Genomic DNA, 20,092 nt, shown 5'->3' on the forward strand with positions numbered 1-20,092 from the left:
GCCTGAATTCTGAATTCACACAGAGACCCCATCTCAAAAAAATTTTTTTAAATAAATTTGAATCATGTACAAACATGCAGTAAATACTAACTATTGTTTTGTTATGCTGTGCAGAGATTCTGGAAGAGATGTCTGTCCCTACCATTATCATCATCAGTAGCAACACCATGAGATTTAGTGTGACCCTACTAGCATGCCCCTCAGCTTCCATATCCATAAGTGGCACTAAGGTTTTTGGTCCTTCCTACCTTTCCAGATTATTGTATCCATCAAAAGAAGCAAGAGATGTCTTAAAAAATGAATTCATATTATGGAGACATGAGATATTATCCATTTCCTTTATTTATTTGGGATGTATAGCAAAATATAAATACCATAGACTGAGTAGCTTATAAACAACATCAATTTATTTATCTTGGGTTGGAGGGTGAGAAGTCCAAGATCAAATGAGAACCCACTTTTCCATAGATGGTATCATCTCATTGGGTTCTGCCCCATGGCAGAAGGGGCAAAGCAGCTCTCTAGCACCCCTTTTACAAGGGTACTAATCCCATTCATGTGGGCTCCATCTTCATGATCCAATCCCTGCCCAAAGGTCTGCTTTCTCATACTGTCACCTTGGTAACCAGGCTGCAACATATAAACTTGAATAGGATACAAACATAGCATCCATATTGTATAAAGTACCAGCCTCAATGGGTCTGGTGGCAGTAGAGTGTCGCTACGCATGTTCTTAACATTTAAGACAAGGAGCTTAATGCTTATGATAAGGGATAGAGCTAGTTCTTAAGGTACTGCCTTAAGGCACTGTTGAGAATATTGCATTTTGTATCCAATACTTCCATCAGAGTCTGAGGCTCTTCTGTCAGACATCAGCATCTGAGAGATCAAGTATGGTTTCCAGCTCAAGAACCATGGATATGCAAAGCACTATTTTACAACCACACATGAGACTTCTGATTCATCTTCTGTAGGAGGGGTTCCTCTGAGGCTGGCGTTCTCAGCTTCCTCTGATTAGGAAATAGAATGATACTTGCGTTCATGGAAAAGGGAAGAAAAAAATCTCACCAACGTATTCATCAAAGGCAGTGAGCTACAGTTCCTCTTTAAAAAGAAAAACTCCATTTTCCCTCAAGTGAAAATACTCAGAGAGGAGAGAGTTGTTTTGTCCAGAACAAGGCACAAATTTGCAGAGACAATGAGATGTTAGGTAAATACAGAAATTAAAATAAATACAAACATGCATAAACCCACACCCATCATACGTTGCACATATACATATTAAGCTACAGAATCAAATAAAAATCTAAAGGATCTGGCATTACTAGGACAGGATGTTTGACATCTAGGCAGGCAAGACTAATAGACGTCAATTAGCTAGGAAGTCTGTGTTTCACTTCACTCTGGACTCCCTTCCCAGGAAAAAGTTAACTGGCCAAGGAAGCTTGATGTCATGCCAACTGACCAGCAGAAGATAGGATATATTATTTTAGAGCTCCATATATGCCAATACTCCATACTTCCTCATTACTAAGTCATAAGTCACTGCTCCCCAGTGAATCACTGATACTCTGTTAGCTGAAAGGCAGCAGGTACTGAGCAGGCCGTAGACCTGTATATTATCATTTGCCGCATTGTTATAGTTAGTCCCCTGAGACTACCTGGATTTCCTTTCATCCAAATGAACTTGGTGGGTTTCTGTCTTACAGTGTCTTGGATAAAATGAAGCCTCTCACCCAAGATCAGCTCTCTGCTTGTCTCTGTAGCCCATCTGCAGAGACTCTGGTAATCCTGCTCAAAGAGCTCTGGTTGACACAACTCTTTTCTCCAGATCTCCATGCTCAAGATTCTGAAGATTTGAGTCCAGAAGTCCTTGGCTACCCAGTCTAGCAATTGCTTAGACAGTGAGCTAAAAATAAGTGTCCCCTGGTCCGTTCATGTTGGCAGTGACAGTTGGGCCGTCTTCTCACCACAAAGACACTTGTGATTTGGGGGTTTGGAAAAGGGAAACACTTAAGTGCTAGTTTATCAGCCTAAAAAAGCTACAGCAACAATAAAACCCACAGCACCTATCCCACACACAGACTTCCGGTCAGGGTGTTGACTTACAGGGAAAGTTGAGCCTGTGACAAAGGAAAGGCAGTTACACCTGGGTGAGGAAAAGCGAGATGAGGGGGGCAGCCCATGGCAGCTGCGTTTGCAGAGTTCCCCAGGGAAACATTAAAAGAGAGTAGCAGTGTCTTTTGTTGTTGTTGTTGTTGTTAAAACACTTGCAAAGTACAGCGAAGCACAGAACAAAAATCTGTGTTGACATACAATATTAATATTTTGGAACACTTTCAATCCTGGCTTCTAGATCAGGAGGAAGGGCTTAGGGGCTGGTGGCTTTGGGTCACAGATCAAGAGGTCTCTGCCACATCCCTAGGGCCCCCTGTGTGCTCTGAATTAAGAATGAGGCCAGAACTAAAGTTAAACTCATACAATAGCACATTTTAATAAAGGTCAACCAAAGGCCTCTTTTATTCACTAGTGTTATAACATCAGGTTTTACCACATTTTGCATTCCTTTGCTAAGAGTGTTATAGTGGATTTGTAATATTTCTTCTAATAGCTTTTAATAGTTTCCTGAAGCAGTTCCCTGGCGTTGGACATAGACTATTGGAAGCCCTGTGGTGATGGCTATCTCCAGTACATTTTGTCAAAGAGCAGTCCAGCCTGGAAGCCTTTTGAGTATGAGACCTCAGGGTTTCCGTCTCTGTTGCTGTGAAAAGACAGATCTTAATGAGACAAAATCTACTCTTGAGTTCCATTCATGTCCTTGGAAGCCATTCCTGATCTTGCTAGCAAGAAGACTGGAAAATTGAAATGAAGGTAAACTTTTTTTTTTAGTCCCTTATTACTAAGTCATAAAAAGAACTGAATGAGCAAAACCATTTAAGGAAATTAAAAAGTCTAGAATATAACCCCACATGGTGGTGCATGCCTATAATCCCAGATTTCAGGAGGCCTAGGTAACAGGATTTCTGTGAAGTCCATTCTAGACTATGTAGTGGAACCTCTCTCAAAACAAACAAACAAAATAACAAATATAATTTTATACTGTGTTGTAAAATTTGATTCCATTCTGCAGATAGTTCTTGTATATGTGACAACAGTAATAATATTTATTTTATAAGACAGAAAAGAAGATTCATAAAGCCTCATTGTTTCTCTACTAAAAAATATCTAAAACTTCTTTAGAAGCTCCTGGTATCTGGGCTTTGGTGTTCTTTCTCTGTCATGTTCCAGTTATCTGGTCACTGGGCATCCATCTTTGGAGTATTTACCATCAAGACAAGAGCAGGAGCTGACCCTGAGTGCCTGCTGAGGCTGTCTAAGTCTTCAAAGGATAGATGGACATATTTAATCCTTACAGAGGGAGGGGGCCTATGTTGGGGACCACAGATTATATATTGAGTCTAGGGGACATCCAAGCTTGTGCTTGCCGGCTCTTTTATCCAGATTGGAACATAGACACTCCCTGCTCTTTTCTGCTCACAGCTGGAAGCCCCAGGACTAGTGGTGCTGTGGTGATCACAAGGCAAGACAAGACCTGCTGGGGACAATGAGGCACTTGGGGAGACTACAGTTTCCTTATTGCCCCCATGTTTCATCCTTGTCCTTGTCAAGTTGCATGAATGCTTTGTCTTTCTTACTGAGCCACTGTAGTCACTATTGCTGTTCCTGGAAACACCCACTGCCCTTCACCCATTGTCCTTGGCTCAGATGGAATGAATGAATACCAAGGTGCTGGGTTCCTCATGGCCGTTTGTTGCCCACGAATAACTGGTCATCCCTGATATCTGCTACACCACTCTTTTGTCTCTTCCCACTGTGCCCCATAATTCCAGATAGGAGATCAGGCAAACACTGCAGGTGTCCCTGGTAATAGGCACTGTGGAAGGGATCTCCGATATGTCTGTGTCAGACTCGGTGGGCTTTTTGAAGGTGGTAGCTGCAGGAAGAGCTGGGGAGAGAATTCTAGTATGGACAAATGGCCTGGAGTGTGGAAAAGCATGACCTATTCTGCCAAGGATTGGCATTAGTGAGAGCAATGGAAAATGCAATCATACATATGCAGAAAACTCTCTAAGAAAAGAATAAGAGGCAATTCACATCTTAAGACATTCACACAGCAGAGCATAGTGGCCTAAATCTATAATCCCGAAACTCTGGAAAGCTGAGGCAGAAAAATCACAAGTTCCAACCCTTGCTGGGCAGTTTAGCAATTTAGTAAAACCCTGACTCAAAAATAAAAAAACAATTAAAAAGTACTGAAAATGTAGCTCAGGACAGAGGCCCTGGATTTAATCCCCAGTACAAGGAGGTGGGAGAGGGGAAGCTCATACAAATCTATGCGGAGCCAGATGTCAGGATGAGGTGGGTGTATATGGGAGACCACTGTGGATGTGGTTGGCGCGGTACCTGGTGCTGGCTAGACTCGGGCTGCAGGACACAGACAGAGGCAGACACTCCTGATGCGCTGTGGAGGTGGAATCGATGGAACGTGGTAAATTGCAAAAGGAAGCAGGATAAGGGAGAAATAAAGGTCAAGTCCTGAGTTATCGCTTTGGACACTTTGGCTAGGGGTGGCACTGCGTTCTAAGATGAGAAAACCTAGAGGAGTAACTGACTCACCGGTCAGGAAATGAAAGGTTCTATTCTTGTCTTTTGCCAAAACTGACACTCTAAAAAAAGAGAGAGAGGACACACAAAACTAGAAACTTTAACCTTTCTTTAATCCATTTTGTGCGAAAAGGGACAGAGTGTTAGCTTCAAGCTGACCTGAACCTGCCCCTTTTGAAGCTGTGTTACATTAGTTAAACACTTGCTACTGAAGCTTCAAATTCCTAATCTGTAAAAGAGCATTCATATTGCCTACCCAAAATTGTTGTTGATAAAATGCATTTAAATCTCCTGGCACACTGGTACTTAGTGATTCCTTTACCTAGATGTTAGCTGCAGTTCTTTGAAATAACCTGCACCAGGCAGAGCTGTTGTGTGCATTGGATTCTTGTTCAAGGGAGTTCTGGAAATTATCGGGGGTGACAGGAGCTAATATCTATAAAGAGTGCCTGGAATTCAAAGGTGCCCCACTTTACATATTACTTGCTATCATGTAGCATCCCCATCCAAATGTTTCATTCCTCCATCTGAAAACTTTTGTCCTAACTGAAATATCCAGGACCTTGAAAATGACAATATATTAAGGCTTATGTGTCAATAATGGAAAATCAGCATAAGGTAGTGATTAAGAGCATCGATTCTGGAGTCAGCTGCCTAGGTCTGAATTGCATCCCTGTCACTTATAAGCTGTATGAGCTTTGGCAAGTCCCCTGAGTGCTCTGCCCAAGTGCTTTCATTCATGCAAATGAGGCCTTAATCATCCCTACCTTGTAGGACCATCATACATGTGAGTGGAGCCCACATACACAAACTCACAAGACAGTGTCTGGGAAATAAAAACTACTCTATAAGCATGTGTTAAGTAAAATACACATAATGAAGGCATCAGCCAACACATGGATTTAGGAAGGTTACTGAAGGGTGAGGTTGGAGTGGAAAGGGAGTGCTGGGGAGATGCTGGGCCTGTGGATGAAGTAGAAACAAGGGTGAGACACGCTGGGCAATCGTGAGAGGAGCTGAGAGCTTTTCCACGTCTCTCACAGTCAAGCCAGACTCCTGAATAATAAAGATTTTGCTAGGCATGATGACACATATCTGTAATCCCAGCACTTGGGAGGCTGAGACAGGAGGATTCCCCGCAAGTTAGAGGCCAACCTAGGCTACAAAGTGAGTACAAGGCCAACCTGAACTGCATAGCAAAACTCTGTCTCAAAAAGATATAAATAAAAAGAATGAAAATGTCAGAGTGACAGTAGTCACAAACCTGAGGGCTTGGTTTTTTCCTCTTAGAAAAAGCCTCCGATTGGGTTAGGCTCAGGCAGCATAACGAACAATGAAACATGCGTCTGTGCTGTGGCCAGTTCCACCTGCAGAATCTCTTAACTATGATGAAAATGGAAAATACTACAAAGCATCAACAAATGGGTTCTTGTCCTATTAAAAAGCTTTTGCATAGCAAAAGACAGAGTGGGGAAAATTTAGCCAGTTGTTCCTCAGACGGAGGACTCTAGAACATATAAAGGACTGAAAAAAAAGACCCCTCCTCCAAATTTAAAGACCCATTCCAGAAATGGGCATCTGAGATGAACACACACTTCTCAGAGGAAGAAACACAAATGGCAAATGAAAAAGATGTTCAATATCATTGGTCAATCGAGAGATACAGATTAAAACAACACTGAGATTCCATCTTACTCTGGAGAGAATGGCTATCATCAAGAAATCAGACAATAACAAATGCTGGCGGGGTGTAGACTGGTGTAACCACTGTGGAAATCAGTTTGGAGATTCCTCAAATGCCTAGGATTTGAGGTCCCATTTGACCTAGCAATTCCCCTTCTGGGTATCTTCCTGGAAAAATTAAAAAACACCACATCACAGTGACATACGTACACCATGCTTACAGCAGCACAGTTTCTGATAGTTAAATCTTGGAAACAACCCTAGTGCCCATCAACTGAGGAATGGATTAAAAAAAAGATATTTTTATACAATGGAATATCAGTCAGTCATAAAGAAGGATAAACTGGAGACATTTCTAGATACATGGATGCACCTTGTGACTCTTAAATGAAATAAATTGGACACATATGTGTAATTATCCAGCTGTTTCCTTGTTGTGAGGAACCAAAAGGATAAATGAGAACCAAAGTGTATAATAGGAATTGTGAAATAGGAATAAGTTGTTCAAAAGAAAAGGAAACTAATGAGAGGGGAAAGAAGGAAGGAAAAAGGAGGAAAAAATGATAAAAGAAGGATAAAGTGAAAGCAAAGCTTTGTAAATAAGGATGGGAAGAGAGGTTGTACAGAAGGCAGGCATGTGGGAAAAAAGGAGGAACCAGGACATATTAGATATAGGTACAAATTGTCTATGATGGATATGATCATTATGTATATCTAAATTGTACCAATAAACTTAATAATAATAATTTTAAAAAGCCATGGTGAAGGCATTTCCTATCTCCCTGATGACCTGACTGTGTGGTCATCTAGGGCTGATCAAGGTGTCTGCCTGATTCCCATCACAACCACTCAGAAACCCCAGGGAAAATGGATCTTTCCTGACATTATTTAAAATTGACTAAGAAATCCAGAAAGTATCACATATGAATTTCTATTTCTTGTCATTTTAGAGGCAGATTCTTGGAGGGCTATGTTACCTAGATACCAGTTTACTTTCTTCACTAAGGTAACCTCCCATCTGAACCGAACTAGTGCCAGAATCTCAGTGTTTATTTTTTAAAAATGAGGGCAGAAGAAAGGGCATGACTGAATCTTCCAACTCACCTGCTCCTCAGCTTTTCCAAACATGCTCAGCATGCAGAGGAAATGGGTCTCTTATACACTGCTTGTCAGAATGTAAAATGCTACCACTAGGGAAAACAAATATGCAGTTTCTTTGAAAAAATAAACATGCAACTGCCATGTACTCCAGCACTTGCACCTTTGACCATTCTTTCCAGAGCAAAGAAAACTTAAGTTCACATGAATGGTTTTAGCAGTGTTAATCATAATAGTTCCAAACAAGAAACAACCCAGATGCATTTCAATGAGTGAATGGCATCTCTCCCCAATCACCCCACCCACTTTAGCTCAAGCACCATCCTATAGCCATCCCTCCCTATTCACCTCCATCCATCCACTTGAGCACCATGCTAGGACTGCTCCATGTAACCCCAGACCAAATCAGACTCACCCTCTTTTTATTTCTCATTTTTAGTTTACAAAGAATAGAGGAGTCAGAACCCAAGGGAAAGCAAACTTGCACAGAGGCTGAGGGGAAAGATGACAAAGGCTGCATAACCTCTGTGCCATTGTGACAACACCAGCAACTACTACCCTAGAATCTGCTGCAGGAAAGATGCAAGGAAGAGTTAGGCAATGACAGTGAACCCCAGGAAGATGAGGACAGTATCCTGTGGGGCCCTCAGGCTCGTGTCAGCTTCCTGCATTTGCACCAGCACCTTAAAGAGAAGGCTGCAGCTCACAAGAAGTCTGCAAAAGAGAAGCAATTGAAGGAAAACAAGACTGGAAAGTGTGATTGAGAGCTGAGCCTTGATGTCAGTGAGGCAGAGGGCCAAGGGCATTACATACAGTGACCAAATCAAAGCCAGCTGGACACCTACCAGGAGTATATGTGAAGAGTGGCCCAAGTGCATACCAAAGAAGAACCTCATCTTGGTGCAAAGAGATGGTATCCCACCACCCACCGAGAGCATCAAGGAAACGAAATTTCCTGCAGCCATCCTGCAAGACCTGAAGAGGAAAGGCATCCTTTGCCCAATACCCATCCAGATCCCCATCATTATGTCTGGCTGGGACGTGATTGGCATCACCTTCATGGGGTCAGCCAAGATCCTTGTGTTCATGCTGCCCATCATCATGTCCTGCCCAGAGCAAGCAAAGGGGTTGCCTTTCTCTAAGCATGAGGGGTCCTATGGACTATTCGCCCCTTCCATGGCTAGAAGACCTATGGCATCCTGAAATATTACTAACGCCTCCTGCAGGCTGGGTCATCCTTCTTGCACTGTCCTCTCTGCATTGGGGGCAGATCCAAAGAGCAGATGGAGACCATCCAACATGGTATGCACATGATGGTGGCTGCTGCTGGGCACCTTGTAGATTTGGTCATGGAAAGATGGTAAGGCTACACATCTGTCACCACCTGGTCCTGGATGAAGTTGACTGCATGATCGACGATGACTTTTAGGGTCACATCTGTATCACCTTCTCCTACTTTAATGGCCAGCAGCACACACTGCACTTCAGTGCCACCATGCCAAAAAAGATCCAGAACTTTGCCAAGAGTGCCCTGGCAAAGCCTGTCACTACCAACGTGGAGTCTACAGGGGCTTCCAGCCTGGATGTCATGCAGGAGGAGAACATGTAAAGGAGGAGGCTAAGGTGGTGCACCTGCTCCTCTGCATACAGAAGACAGCTCTACCCAGGCTCATCTCTGCAGAAAAGAAACCAGACATAGACACCATCTGTGACCACCTGCTGCTCAAGAGGGTCAACAATGGCCATCTGTGGGTGCAGAGAGCAGGAAGAGTGGACCAAAGCCAATGAAATGTTCCAGGCCAGCAAGAAAGATGTCCTGGTGGTCAAAGACATAGTCTCTAATGGCATGGACTTCCTGCCATCCAGTACAACATCAATAGTGAAATGCCAGAGGAAACAGAATTATGTACACTGAATTGGCCATACTGCAAGCTCAGGAAATGCTGGTGTTGCTGCCACATTCATCACAAAGGCTTGTGTTGAGTTGGTGCTGACCGACTTCAAGGCTCTACTTTCAGAAGGGAAACAAAATGTTCTGCTGCTGTTGCTGCAAGAACTGTACTGCATGGATGAGTCCATGCTGGACAGCAGAGAGAAGCTTGGCTGTGCCTTCTGTGGGGGCCTTGGCCATCATCTTGCTAACTGTCCCACACTCAAAGCCATGCTGACCATGCGGGTCAGCATCTGCCACAAGCACTACCTGGCCCACACCTCTGTGAACCTCTGAGCCATGTGTTTCCCTCCTTCTGATGGTTGGTTAACAAGATGTATGTCCTACATAAAACTAATAGCCTACTTGGGCTTATAATTTCCATTTGATTTTAAGTTATAGTAGAGATAAATAAGCTTATGGGTTATGTATTGTCTTAGTTTTATGCACTAGCTTGGGATTATTATTATTATTATTTGATTGTATTATGTTTTATGCAGTACAATACCTGTGTTTATAATATTCATTACATTATTAATGGGGGAGTTCATTAAAGCACATAGTACATAAGGTAAAGAATAGTAAGGAATATATTTATAAAATAATACACCATATGAATACAATTCATATATCAGGCAGTAGTTTAATTAGAATTATAGCTTTAAGTGCACGTGGTGGACCAGTAAGATTCTTGCTTCATTTTGGTGTCCTATGGAGATGAATTCTCCATTTTTTGTTTACAAAGACCAGAGAAATACTTACATTACAAAGACTCATCTTTTTAGTAGTTTATATTCCAATAGTCTTACTAATGGTATAAAGATTAAAATAACAGAAAAATATAAGATCAGTGCTAGTTGACCAGGGATAGTAAGTGAGTACTTTACTGGCTGGCCTCCAATCCATGTTAGCACAAGTAAATTTGCTTAATGGAATTCAGGTAGGTATTGACTCAAAGGACTAAATGTTATGCTTCATTGTTCTGATGAGTGAAGGATTAGGATAGAAAATATTAGTGCTTGTGCCCCTCACACTTATTTGGGAGTGGAATGTAAGACTGCATATGTGAACATGAATTATTTTAGTTGAATATGTGGAGAAGTTTTAAGTGGGCATGCACATATGTAATTATCCAGGTCTCCTATAATTCTAATGAAAATAAAACTAAAGTTAGTAAAATTAACAATGAATGGAACACCTATGATATCTTTAAGCATATAATATGGACAAAATGTTATTTTATCTGAGTTGATGCTTGAGGAATAATATTGTTAGATCCAATTTCATGAAGGAATAAATTTTTGCTAAAGCTATGGTAATAAGTGTAACATGAAAAGCAAAAAATCATGTTAAGTTTACTTTGTTAACTGAAAATCTGCAAAAATTTCATGTTGCTAAGTCATTTCCAGTGCAAGGAACAGCTTAAAGTATGTTTCTGATAACTGCAATACCTGAAAAGTCTATCTGTCCTCATGGCAGGACGTGTCCTATGAAAGCTGGGACTATTACTGTGAAGAGTAAACTTACTCCAATGCTTCAAACTTCTCACAAAATATAAGACCCATAGTCAAGTCCTCATCCAATGTGTAAATATAGGGAGATAAAAATACCAGTGCTCCATGGCAGATAAGTGTGACCAACGAAAATGTTATCTGCCATACAATGTATTGCTAGAAATAACAACAGATATAATCTGTAATATGAGGAAAATTTTTTAGTAAGGAGACAAAATTTCATCAGGATGAAGTACTGAATTGAGATGATTTTGACCATTAATGGATATTTGTCATTAGTTTCTGTAGCTGAATTTCAACAATGGTTTTTCATGTCATTAGTTAGATTCCACATAGTAAAAGCACAATATTTGCAGTCAGAATTCCTAAATATCTTGTTATAGGTTTTATTAGTTTTCTGCAAAACCTTTACCTCTCTATACAGGTTGGCCTTAATTGTTAGTGATAGGGTTGGGTGCACTATTGTATGAAGTTTTAGTGGTTCACCGTTAGGTTTAATGGTATTTTTAGTTTATCTAGAGTATATATTGGTAGTGTTTGGTCATACTACTGCTATGGTTATAGAAGATTATCCCAGGACATGAGGTCTAATAATTTGAAGTACATTATTGTTAGCTTTATCAATAAATTTTATAGATAAACTATGAAAAATTGAAATTTTAATTCAGTTTTTAATATAGGGGAGTAGGTGGTGAATTCATGATGGTGAATATCTGGTTTCTTCCTGAGAATGCAGCTGGGATTTTTGCTACTTCTAATTATAAAATACTGGCTTACAATTTTATTTTACTTAAAAATTTTTTATTTCAAAGAGAATAAAAACAATAAAATAGAGCCAAACAAAACAGTGACAACAATACTGGATTTCAAAAACAAGACACAAGGCCATCCCTCATAGTTGCTGTATTGCATATTGTTATCCTCTATTTAAATAGATGCTCAGACTACTAGCTTTAGGCCTACAGAGTCAGTAAAACAATACAAGCATTATTTTATTTTTATTTTTTACTTCAGTAGCTATCATCTCAGCCTGTGTTCCTCTGAATTAGCTGGTTGTATACCTGGGGGTGGGGCGGAGCTTGGCTGTTCTTGTCTCCCAGCCTATGCACCAGCTGGCTCACAGGAAGGGGTTGGCTTCTTGGCTCTCCTCCCTGCCTGCATGGCTGCCTCTAGTTCTTAGGTAGCTTGTGCTTTTAGTTGCTTGATCTTTATTTGTGAGAATTTTATTGCAATTGAGATGACTCATGGAAATTAAATAATTGAAATAAAGTTATAAGTATAGAAATAAAGAATGAAAATAAATAGTTCAATTAGTCCTGTAGGATTAGATATTATAATGGAGGCAGTTAGTGGAGCCCTAGAGATATTTGGGGGGTTAAGCTTTCTGGCAAAATTAAATCAATGAGAGGGGATGTTGTGTATGGCTTATTCATAGATTTTTATGTGGAGATAGGCAGTGTAGAGATGTTGAGAAATAGCCCAGTATATTTGAGAATATAAACATTTTTGTGAAATAGTTCATTTTTAAATCATAAATCATTATATTTAATTCTATTGAAATTTTGAATTCTAACATAGGGACTACAAAGACTGAGAATTTAAGATAAAATTGGCATGATTATTTGAAGAACATCAAGGAGTAAATACTATTTAAGATGATGGAACTTACAGAAGTGGTGCCAATTGTCAAGCACTTAATTGAAGTAAGTAGGAGATAACTATTTTCATTTATATTTCAAGAAGAGGAGAATCAGGGTTGATTGAGTAATGCATGAAAAATAATGTGTGCTCTACACAGCTGTGAGGCATATAGTGGTGGGAGAGAATTAACAGAAGGGCTATGTTTTTTTGGGAAGCCAATAAAGACTACTCAAATGGAAATATCAATTTAAAAGTTAAGACTAGAACTCAGGGGGAAGTTAGGATCAGAATTTGAAAACATCAAAAGATATATAGCATTTAAGACTATGGTACTGGTGCAGCCATTATAGAAAGTGAATGAATTGAGAAAACCTTGGGTACTCTAACTTGTCAAACTCAAGTAGACAAGGTTGGATCCAGTAGGGGAGAACTGAGAAAAATAGACAGTAAGGTAGAAGAAAATTCAAGGGAATATAGTTATAGAGGACAATGAAGAAAAGAGTAGCCTAAAAAAGATGAGAATAACCGAAGGAGGGGAGTGAAATCATCTGAGCAGTCAAAGAAGAGAGAGAGGAGGCCATAGGGCTGATGTGTTGGTCTTTTTGCTGTGACAAAATACCCGAGACAATCAATTTTAAAAGAAGGGGAGACCAATTCGGCTGATGGTTTTAGAGGTTCCAATCCATGGCCAATTGTTCTCATCACTCTGTTGGAGATAGCATATCCTGGTGGAGGGAACTGCTCACCTCATGAAGGCTAGGAGAGACAGGAAAGGGCCAGGCTCCCAGTATCCCCCTCAAGGACACATCCCAGTGACCTCACCTCCTTCCAATAGACCTCTCCTCCTGAAGGGTCAACCACCTCACAGTAGCATCACAGGCGGATCATCAAGCCATTGGGGAACATACAAGATGCAAACTATGGAAGCTGGCAAGATGGGTGGCCAACATAGGAGCAGTTTCAGTGAAAAAGTAAGATTAAAGTGGGTGGAAGAAGGAAAGGAAGAGGAGGAAGTGGAAGAGTTAACTCCAGAGACAAATCTTTGAAGAAATTTAAATGGAATCAGGAAGGAAATCAGGAATCAGGCACCACCCCTCCCGGGCTGACTGGTCACTAGATTCTATAACTGTGAAATTACGTGTGACAGACAGACAGACAGAGTATAATACCCTGGAAATCCAAAGAGCTGAATTTCAATCTTTGCAATCTTTGCTCTTTCCATCATTAACCAGCTGAGGAGGCCCTAGGTAAATCATTTCTCTCACTGAATATTTATTTCCTCATTTCCTCAGAAAAGCTATGGTCTTTTGGAAACACTGAAGCTCACAGAGGAGGCAAAATCACTGGGGATATCAGGATTCTTGGGAAGATGCTCTAAGTCCTTACGGGGCCTCTTGGGTCAGAGGCAAAGATTAAATAAAAGCAGTGCATGCAAAGTTAAGACCATATGATTGGCACAATCATGCTAAGAAGGGTATGGATAGAAATACGGTGTGAGGAGCAAACCCAGAAATAAAGGAGATAGTGCTAACAGCAGAAACCTGCAAGAGCCGTGAAGCATGAGTCTTCCACACACAAGAAAATGGCATTTGGAGATAAAGAAGGACAGATAAGAAGAACTAGGAATGGGCAGGAGCTAGCCTATGCCTGATGAAGCAGGAGGTCTAACCTAGTCAACTTGTAGAACAAGAGATGAGACTTCGTGATAAATTACTGATAAAATATTTATTCCTTTACTTTGGACACTGTCTTCCATCCAAATTCCGCACTGCAGTAAGCTCTGTGTTCTCATCAATGACTCATGAGTCAAAATGGAAAAAAAAAATTAATGGAGCTCTACAGACTTTTTAAGTGAGTTTTTTTGGGTGAGAGCATTTAAAACTCTGCCTTCCATAAAACCATCAAACCTCCCTGTTCCTCCCTTTATCATTAGGGAAACTGAAAGTGTGGGTCAGTAACAGCAGTGATCCTGGCTTAAGAATGTCGAAGGGATCTAGAATTCATTTGATCATCCAGGAAGCATTTGTTACACATGTTTTACATTTCAGCCTTTGTTCTAGGCACAACAGGTAGAGCATTGAACAAAAAGCCCCTCTTCTCACGGAACCTACATTCTGGTTGAGATAGAAAGTGCACTTGTAAATATTTTCAAGTTTTCTGTTTATTATTATGCTTTGACAAGCTTAAAAGTGAATTCTTTGTGACAGCAAGGGCCCAGTCTGGAATATGCCTCTGATATACAGACTAACCAATCCTAAACCCTCTGCTCTGCCCTGCCCTGCCTTTCCTGTGGAAATCCCAGTGAGGGCTTCAGTTTATCACATTTCTTGGCTCCTTACTTCTGCCTCCTGTTAACCTTGTATTTTCTTATACAGTCCTTCCTGGAGGTTTATGCTTCCTGTGTCTGGGACCTGTGAGTACCGTACAGCTTTTCACCAGAACCCTTCTTGTGTATATTCTTGTGGCCAAAGCTCACTAACCACCACACAAAAGAATACACAACTTATAATCCCTTCTAGTGACAGGCTGAGACAAGAGGATTGCAAATTTGAACTCAGGCTGGACAACATAGATCCTCTCTTAAAATAAAAATCAAAGGCAGGGGGTGAGTTTCAATGCTATAGTATTTGTGTAGCAGGTGAGAGGCACTGGCATCAGTTCTCAGCATCACACACACACACACACACACACACACAGAGAGAGCTATACAAATCAACAAATTGATGCTATGGAGATATGGTGCTGTGGTTTCCAGGAGTAAGGTTTGCTGTTGTATAGAGGGTGTGAGACCCAAAGGGAGAAGACCTGAAGGAAAAGAATATGTGGCAGAATAGCCAAGAAGCCATCATGACAGGAATGGAGAAGCCAAGGGGAGATTGCAGGAGAAAAGATCAGAGAGAGAATGTCCCAGGCAGTCATTAGAGTCTGTGGGGCTATTGCAAAGGCCTGGGTTTTCCTTTGAGTATTATGGGAGGAATTGGGAGGTTTAGAATGGAAAGAATGACACGGTTTGACATACCTGATGAGACTGTGCCTAACAGGGACAGTTGCATAAGACCAACTAGGAAGTCAATATGGTGATACAGGTATGAAGCAATGGTGTCTCAAGCCAGGACAATTGCAGAGGAGATACTGACAACTCACATGTTCTATGGTGCAAACAGGACTTCGTGTTTGGAGGTGGTTTGTAGGACAAAGAATGCAGGCAAGCTATTTGGCCTGAACAACTGGAAGAACAGAGTTCTTGTCTACTGAGATGTGGGTAGAGGGGGTGGATGGAAAGTTCTAAAATGCTGTTTGTACTTGTTCGTGTAGATGTGTTAGATATTCAAATGGGGATGAGAAGGAGGCAGTTGGTGAGGGGATGAGATTGGCGTTCAAAAGAGAAACCAGGACTGAAGATATAAATGTGGGTGTTGGTGTTTAAAACTGTGACACTGGATGAGATCACCTTGGGAGAGGATGCAGCTAGAACAAGGAAGTCATCCAAGGAAGAGCCCTCTGAGATTAACCCTGCCGGAAGGGGATATCGTCCTGGTGGAATAATTGGCTTCATTTGCCATTGTGCCAGATGTTTGACTTGTTACAAGTGTGAAGACTAAAGGAGCAATGCCATGTCTCAGAAATTGGACCTCAGTGAAGACCAACCCTTCAGGGAAGGAAACAAACAAAATTTCTCAGCCAACAATATCTTCTTTTCACTGTCTACAGTTCAGTTGGGATTTGAACAAGCAACCAGGAAGAGTCACTTTAGTACTGCACCGCCAAATATCCCTGGCCTCATCCTGTGCTGCTGTCTTTGCAGGGAGTCCTTTCTACAGTGGGACAGAGGCTGGCAGCTGGTGGATGGTGGCCCTCTAGGCAGCAAGGCTTGGAGAGGAGATTTCCCACACATGCTACTCATTAGCTGAAAAGCTCTCAGTGTTTCCATTCTCCTTATAATGAGTCGTCAAAAGAGCAGGCAGTAAAAATGATGAAGGGTGTTGTGATTTGTGCAAAGGGAAGAAATGGAACTGCAGGTTGGGACCATGGAAGACTGCCAGGGACGTCTTTTCCCATAGCTGTTGATGTTTATCTCCATAACTAGATTACAAAGGGGAAATGACATAGACTGGGGAAAGAGCCTTCTTTTAGGAGTCTTCAAAACTGGGGAAAAGCCCACTTTTGGAGACTCCATCATCTTCCCATGTAAATGTCACTGTATTCGGTGACCCTTATATGCCCTTTGTGTGCCTTCTCACTTACTTCCATTGCCAGCTCGATCCTTTTCACCTTTTCGTTTTTTAATAAATGAGCATGAGCAGACACAAGTACTGTAGTCTTCAAAGCCTCAGTTGGCTCATTCCTGTCTAAAGCTCTTAAATTCTGACCTCCTGTCACATTCACTAGGGACTCTACCTTTTGATTTTCCTCTAAGAGAAAAAGTAGTTCAAGGACCTCACATCTGAAAGCTTGGGTGGTGGTTATGCAGCCAGGATGGGGCTCCTTCAAGTGGCCTCTGAAGCATGGTACATGGCATTGCAAATAGGGATTCTGAGTTCCCTGGAGAGTAAGAAGGAGAGAGCTCATTCGCTTACCTTTAACCAAGGTCTTAGCATACAAAAATGAATTATTAAAGGTCACTGTGTTTCTTACACCTGATGAGATGCTCCTGTGTTTGTTGTAAGTAAATGCCACATGCAGGCAGCGATGGGAATCAGTAGAAACAGTGTCTTTTCTATCCCCTGTGTATGTGGTATCCTTATTAGATATCAGGCAACTCTTCAGTGGACCCATAGAGGTAAGTATTAAAAGTTATCTTTTTTACTCAACAAAAATTTAGTGAGAAACACTGGTTGTTCTAGGTGCGTTTTCTGCACTAAAGATTGCCTCACCCATTTAACATAGGAAGCTTCCCCATCTGAGATTTCCACCCATGCATTTATTTATTCAGTGTCTTTTTACTGAATGGCACTGTGTCCCAGCTTTGGTACTTTGGTGAACAAGGTGCATGAAATTTACAGTAAAATTGTCAGGAAAGGCAAAGAAATAAACAGGACCAATCCATCAGATCATGACACATTTTAGTAAGTGCTATGAAATATTTGTGGGCTGCTAGCCCAGAGGGTGAGGTCTGATGAGCTTCAGCTAAACATAGAAGTAAAAGCAAGTTACATAGCAGAATTTTAGAACAGAATTTCTTGCCCCCAAGCTAGGATACTGACAATATTCATGATCTCAGTAAGGACAATCACATCCCCTAAAATGACTTTCAAATGATGTAACCTTGATTCTATGAGGAAAATAACCAAAGGAACAGCCCATTTGCCCCAGAAATAGACACTTCTGGTTGTCTAACGTAATGGCTGTTCTCTGTGTGTGGTGCCTTCATTCTCATGATCTTGTGTAATGTGCAGGGAGACCTTTTTTGACCTTATTCCTGAGAAAGTTGCCTCATGATTTTGTACATTTGGGGGGAAAAGTAGGTCATACCAACTCCTTGAGAGATGGTGTATAGAGAATTCAAAGGAAGCAATGGGAACTGATATCTCCTCTTTTTAAATTGCTTCCCTGCACTAAGAGGATGAAATCTGTAGTACAGTCCTATGATATATCAATTTGTCTTGACAGCAAGCCACATGTCCTCTTCTATGGCAATTATAGTCAGACTCCTAAGTGTAATCAGGTGTCTTCAAAGTCTTCTTTTAAACCTCCTTAGATTAACAACAGATCACACACACACACACACACACACACACACACACACGCACACGCACACCCCTTCCACAGAGAACTACCAAACTGATTTTATGATAAAACATAGAAGAAAAACCAAACCAAAGCTTTATTCTGTTACAGGAAGGAAAAGGCCTCTAAAGTACCTTTTATTTCTGTCCTGATCCTAGTCCTGAAAAGTGTCCCATCGGCTTAGAGTGTATTGCTCCTCTTTTGTTTATTATAGATCGAAGCCAGCAGCACCCCCTGATGTCCGTGAGATGACCATGACCCTCACTCACTATTCGCACCTGCTTTCATTTGAATCCCATCCTCACCTGGTCACACAGCCTCAGTCTCCAGGCCTCCTCTCGTCCCTCCAGGTTTACTTGTCTTCTATGGCTCACTTTTCCTTGTTTTACCTCCTTCCTGTAGTTCCCAGTGAAAGCTCTTCACCCCAATTTGACCTCGTCTGACTCAAATCCCTTCAGTGCAAGAACCTCATAACCTTTCTTCTGTCTTTCCACTTTTGATTCTCTTTCCTCTAACTTACTTTTGGCAAACAGCGACTCATATGGGTGGTGCTTTTCCTAACCGAGCACATCAGGCTAAGCATAAGGCGGGTGTCACGGCTGAGTAGTGTTTTAAGCTAAGTCTTTCTGTAGCATGTTTTTGGTTGCTACAACTGGACACCTAAGGATGGATGAAGGGCCATATCTGGTGAGGGCCTTCTTGCTAGCAGGAACTTTCGGTAGAACTCCAAAGTGGCACACAGGATCACAGGGCAAGATAGAGCAAATGAGAGACAGCTCACTTTTCCTTTTTTTAGAAATTTTTTTTATTTAAAGAGAAAACAAAACAGTGAAAGGGTACAAGTAATACAGAATTTCAAAAAAATAAACAGTAAGAAATCACTAGTTAACAGATCACATATTGTCATCTTAGAAATAGTTGTTCAAGTTACAAAGTTAAAGCATACAAAGTGGACATTCAAACACTGAGAGTGCAAACAGTTGTGTTCAATGATCCAACAAAAACTTAGTAATATGGTTTTCTATTTTACATACTTCATTATACATGCAGTTATATCCTTTAGAGCACTTTCTTTTCCTCTCTTTTTTACAATAACAATTACACGTTTTGGGTTTTATTACTCCCACAGTTCTTATTACTTTTTTTTGGAAGAGAATAAAACCAATGTGACAAAACAAAACGGAGTCAGTCAAAACAAAAGGATGGATATAGTACATGATGTGAAAACAGAATATCAAGTGATCAACAATGGTTACCATAATGCCTCTTGCTATCTTAAAAAGAGTTGCCTACCACCACCCCCCCCCCCACTGCTAAATTTGACTGGCTTTTAAAAAAAAAGAGTTGCCTATATCATTGGGTATACTAAATTGAACAAAACAGTACAGAACAAAACCAATAAAACCTAAACATTGGAGATCTTACAGGACTTCAAATGAAGATTATAGTGAAACCAGAATGGGCATCACAGTGACTCTTATTGCCTTCAAAGTAGTTGCCTACACCCTCAAACTTGATACTATCAAACAAAACAGAATAGCGTAAAATCAGTCAATACAAGATGGTGAGAGCAATACAGTGGTTCAAATCAGGTTAATAGGAAAACAAAAAGTTACTATAATATATCCTGCTATTTTTAAATTTATTTTTTCCCTTAATTAAAAGATCATTTAAAAAGTTTGAAAAAAAAGAGATTGAGATAAAAGAGGACATAACAACATAACAACACAGGTCAAAACAGAACAATTTAAGCAACATAGTATTTCACCACCAGATAACCTGACATAATAGTAATTACCCTAGTGTCTCTTTTCTTGAAATACTGGAGTATAAC

The 20,092-nt window shown here is 40.8% G+C and overlaps 1 pseudogene; it reads left to right on the forward strand.

The window, feature by feature from the left end:
- The first annotated feature begins 7,891 nt into the window (after nt 1–7,891).
- Nucleotides 7,892–11,621, forward strand: LOC100731984 (probable ATP-dependent RNA helicase DDX41; annotated as a pseudogene).
- Nucleotides 11,622–20,092: the final 8,471 nt, after the last annotated feature.

Source organism: Cavia porcellus, unplaced genomic scaffold, assembly GCF_034190915.1.
Source record: "Cavia porcellus strain 051 isolate PalLab524CR breed Dunkin Hartley unplaced genomic scaffold, mCavPor4.1 scaffold_17, whole genome shotgun sequence".
NCBI classification, from domain to species: domain Eukaryota; kingdom Metazoa; phylum Chordata; class Mammalia; order Rodentia; family Caviidae; genus Cavia; species Cavia porcellus.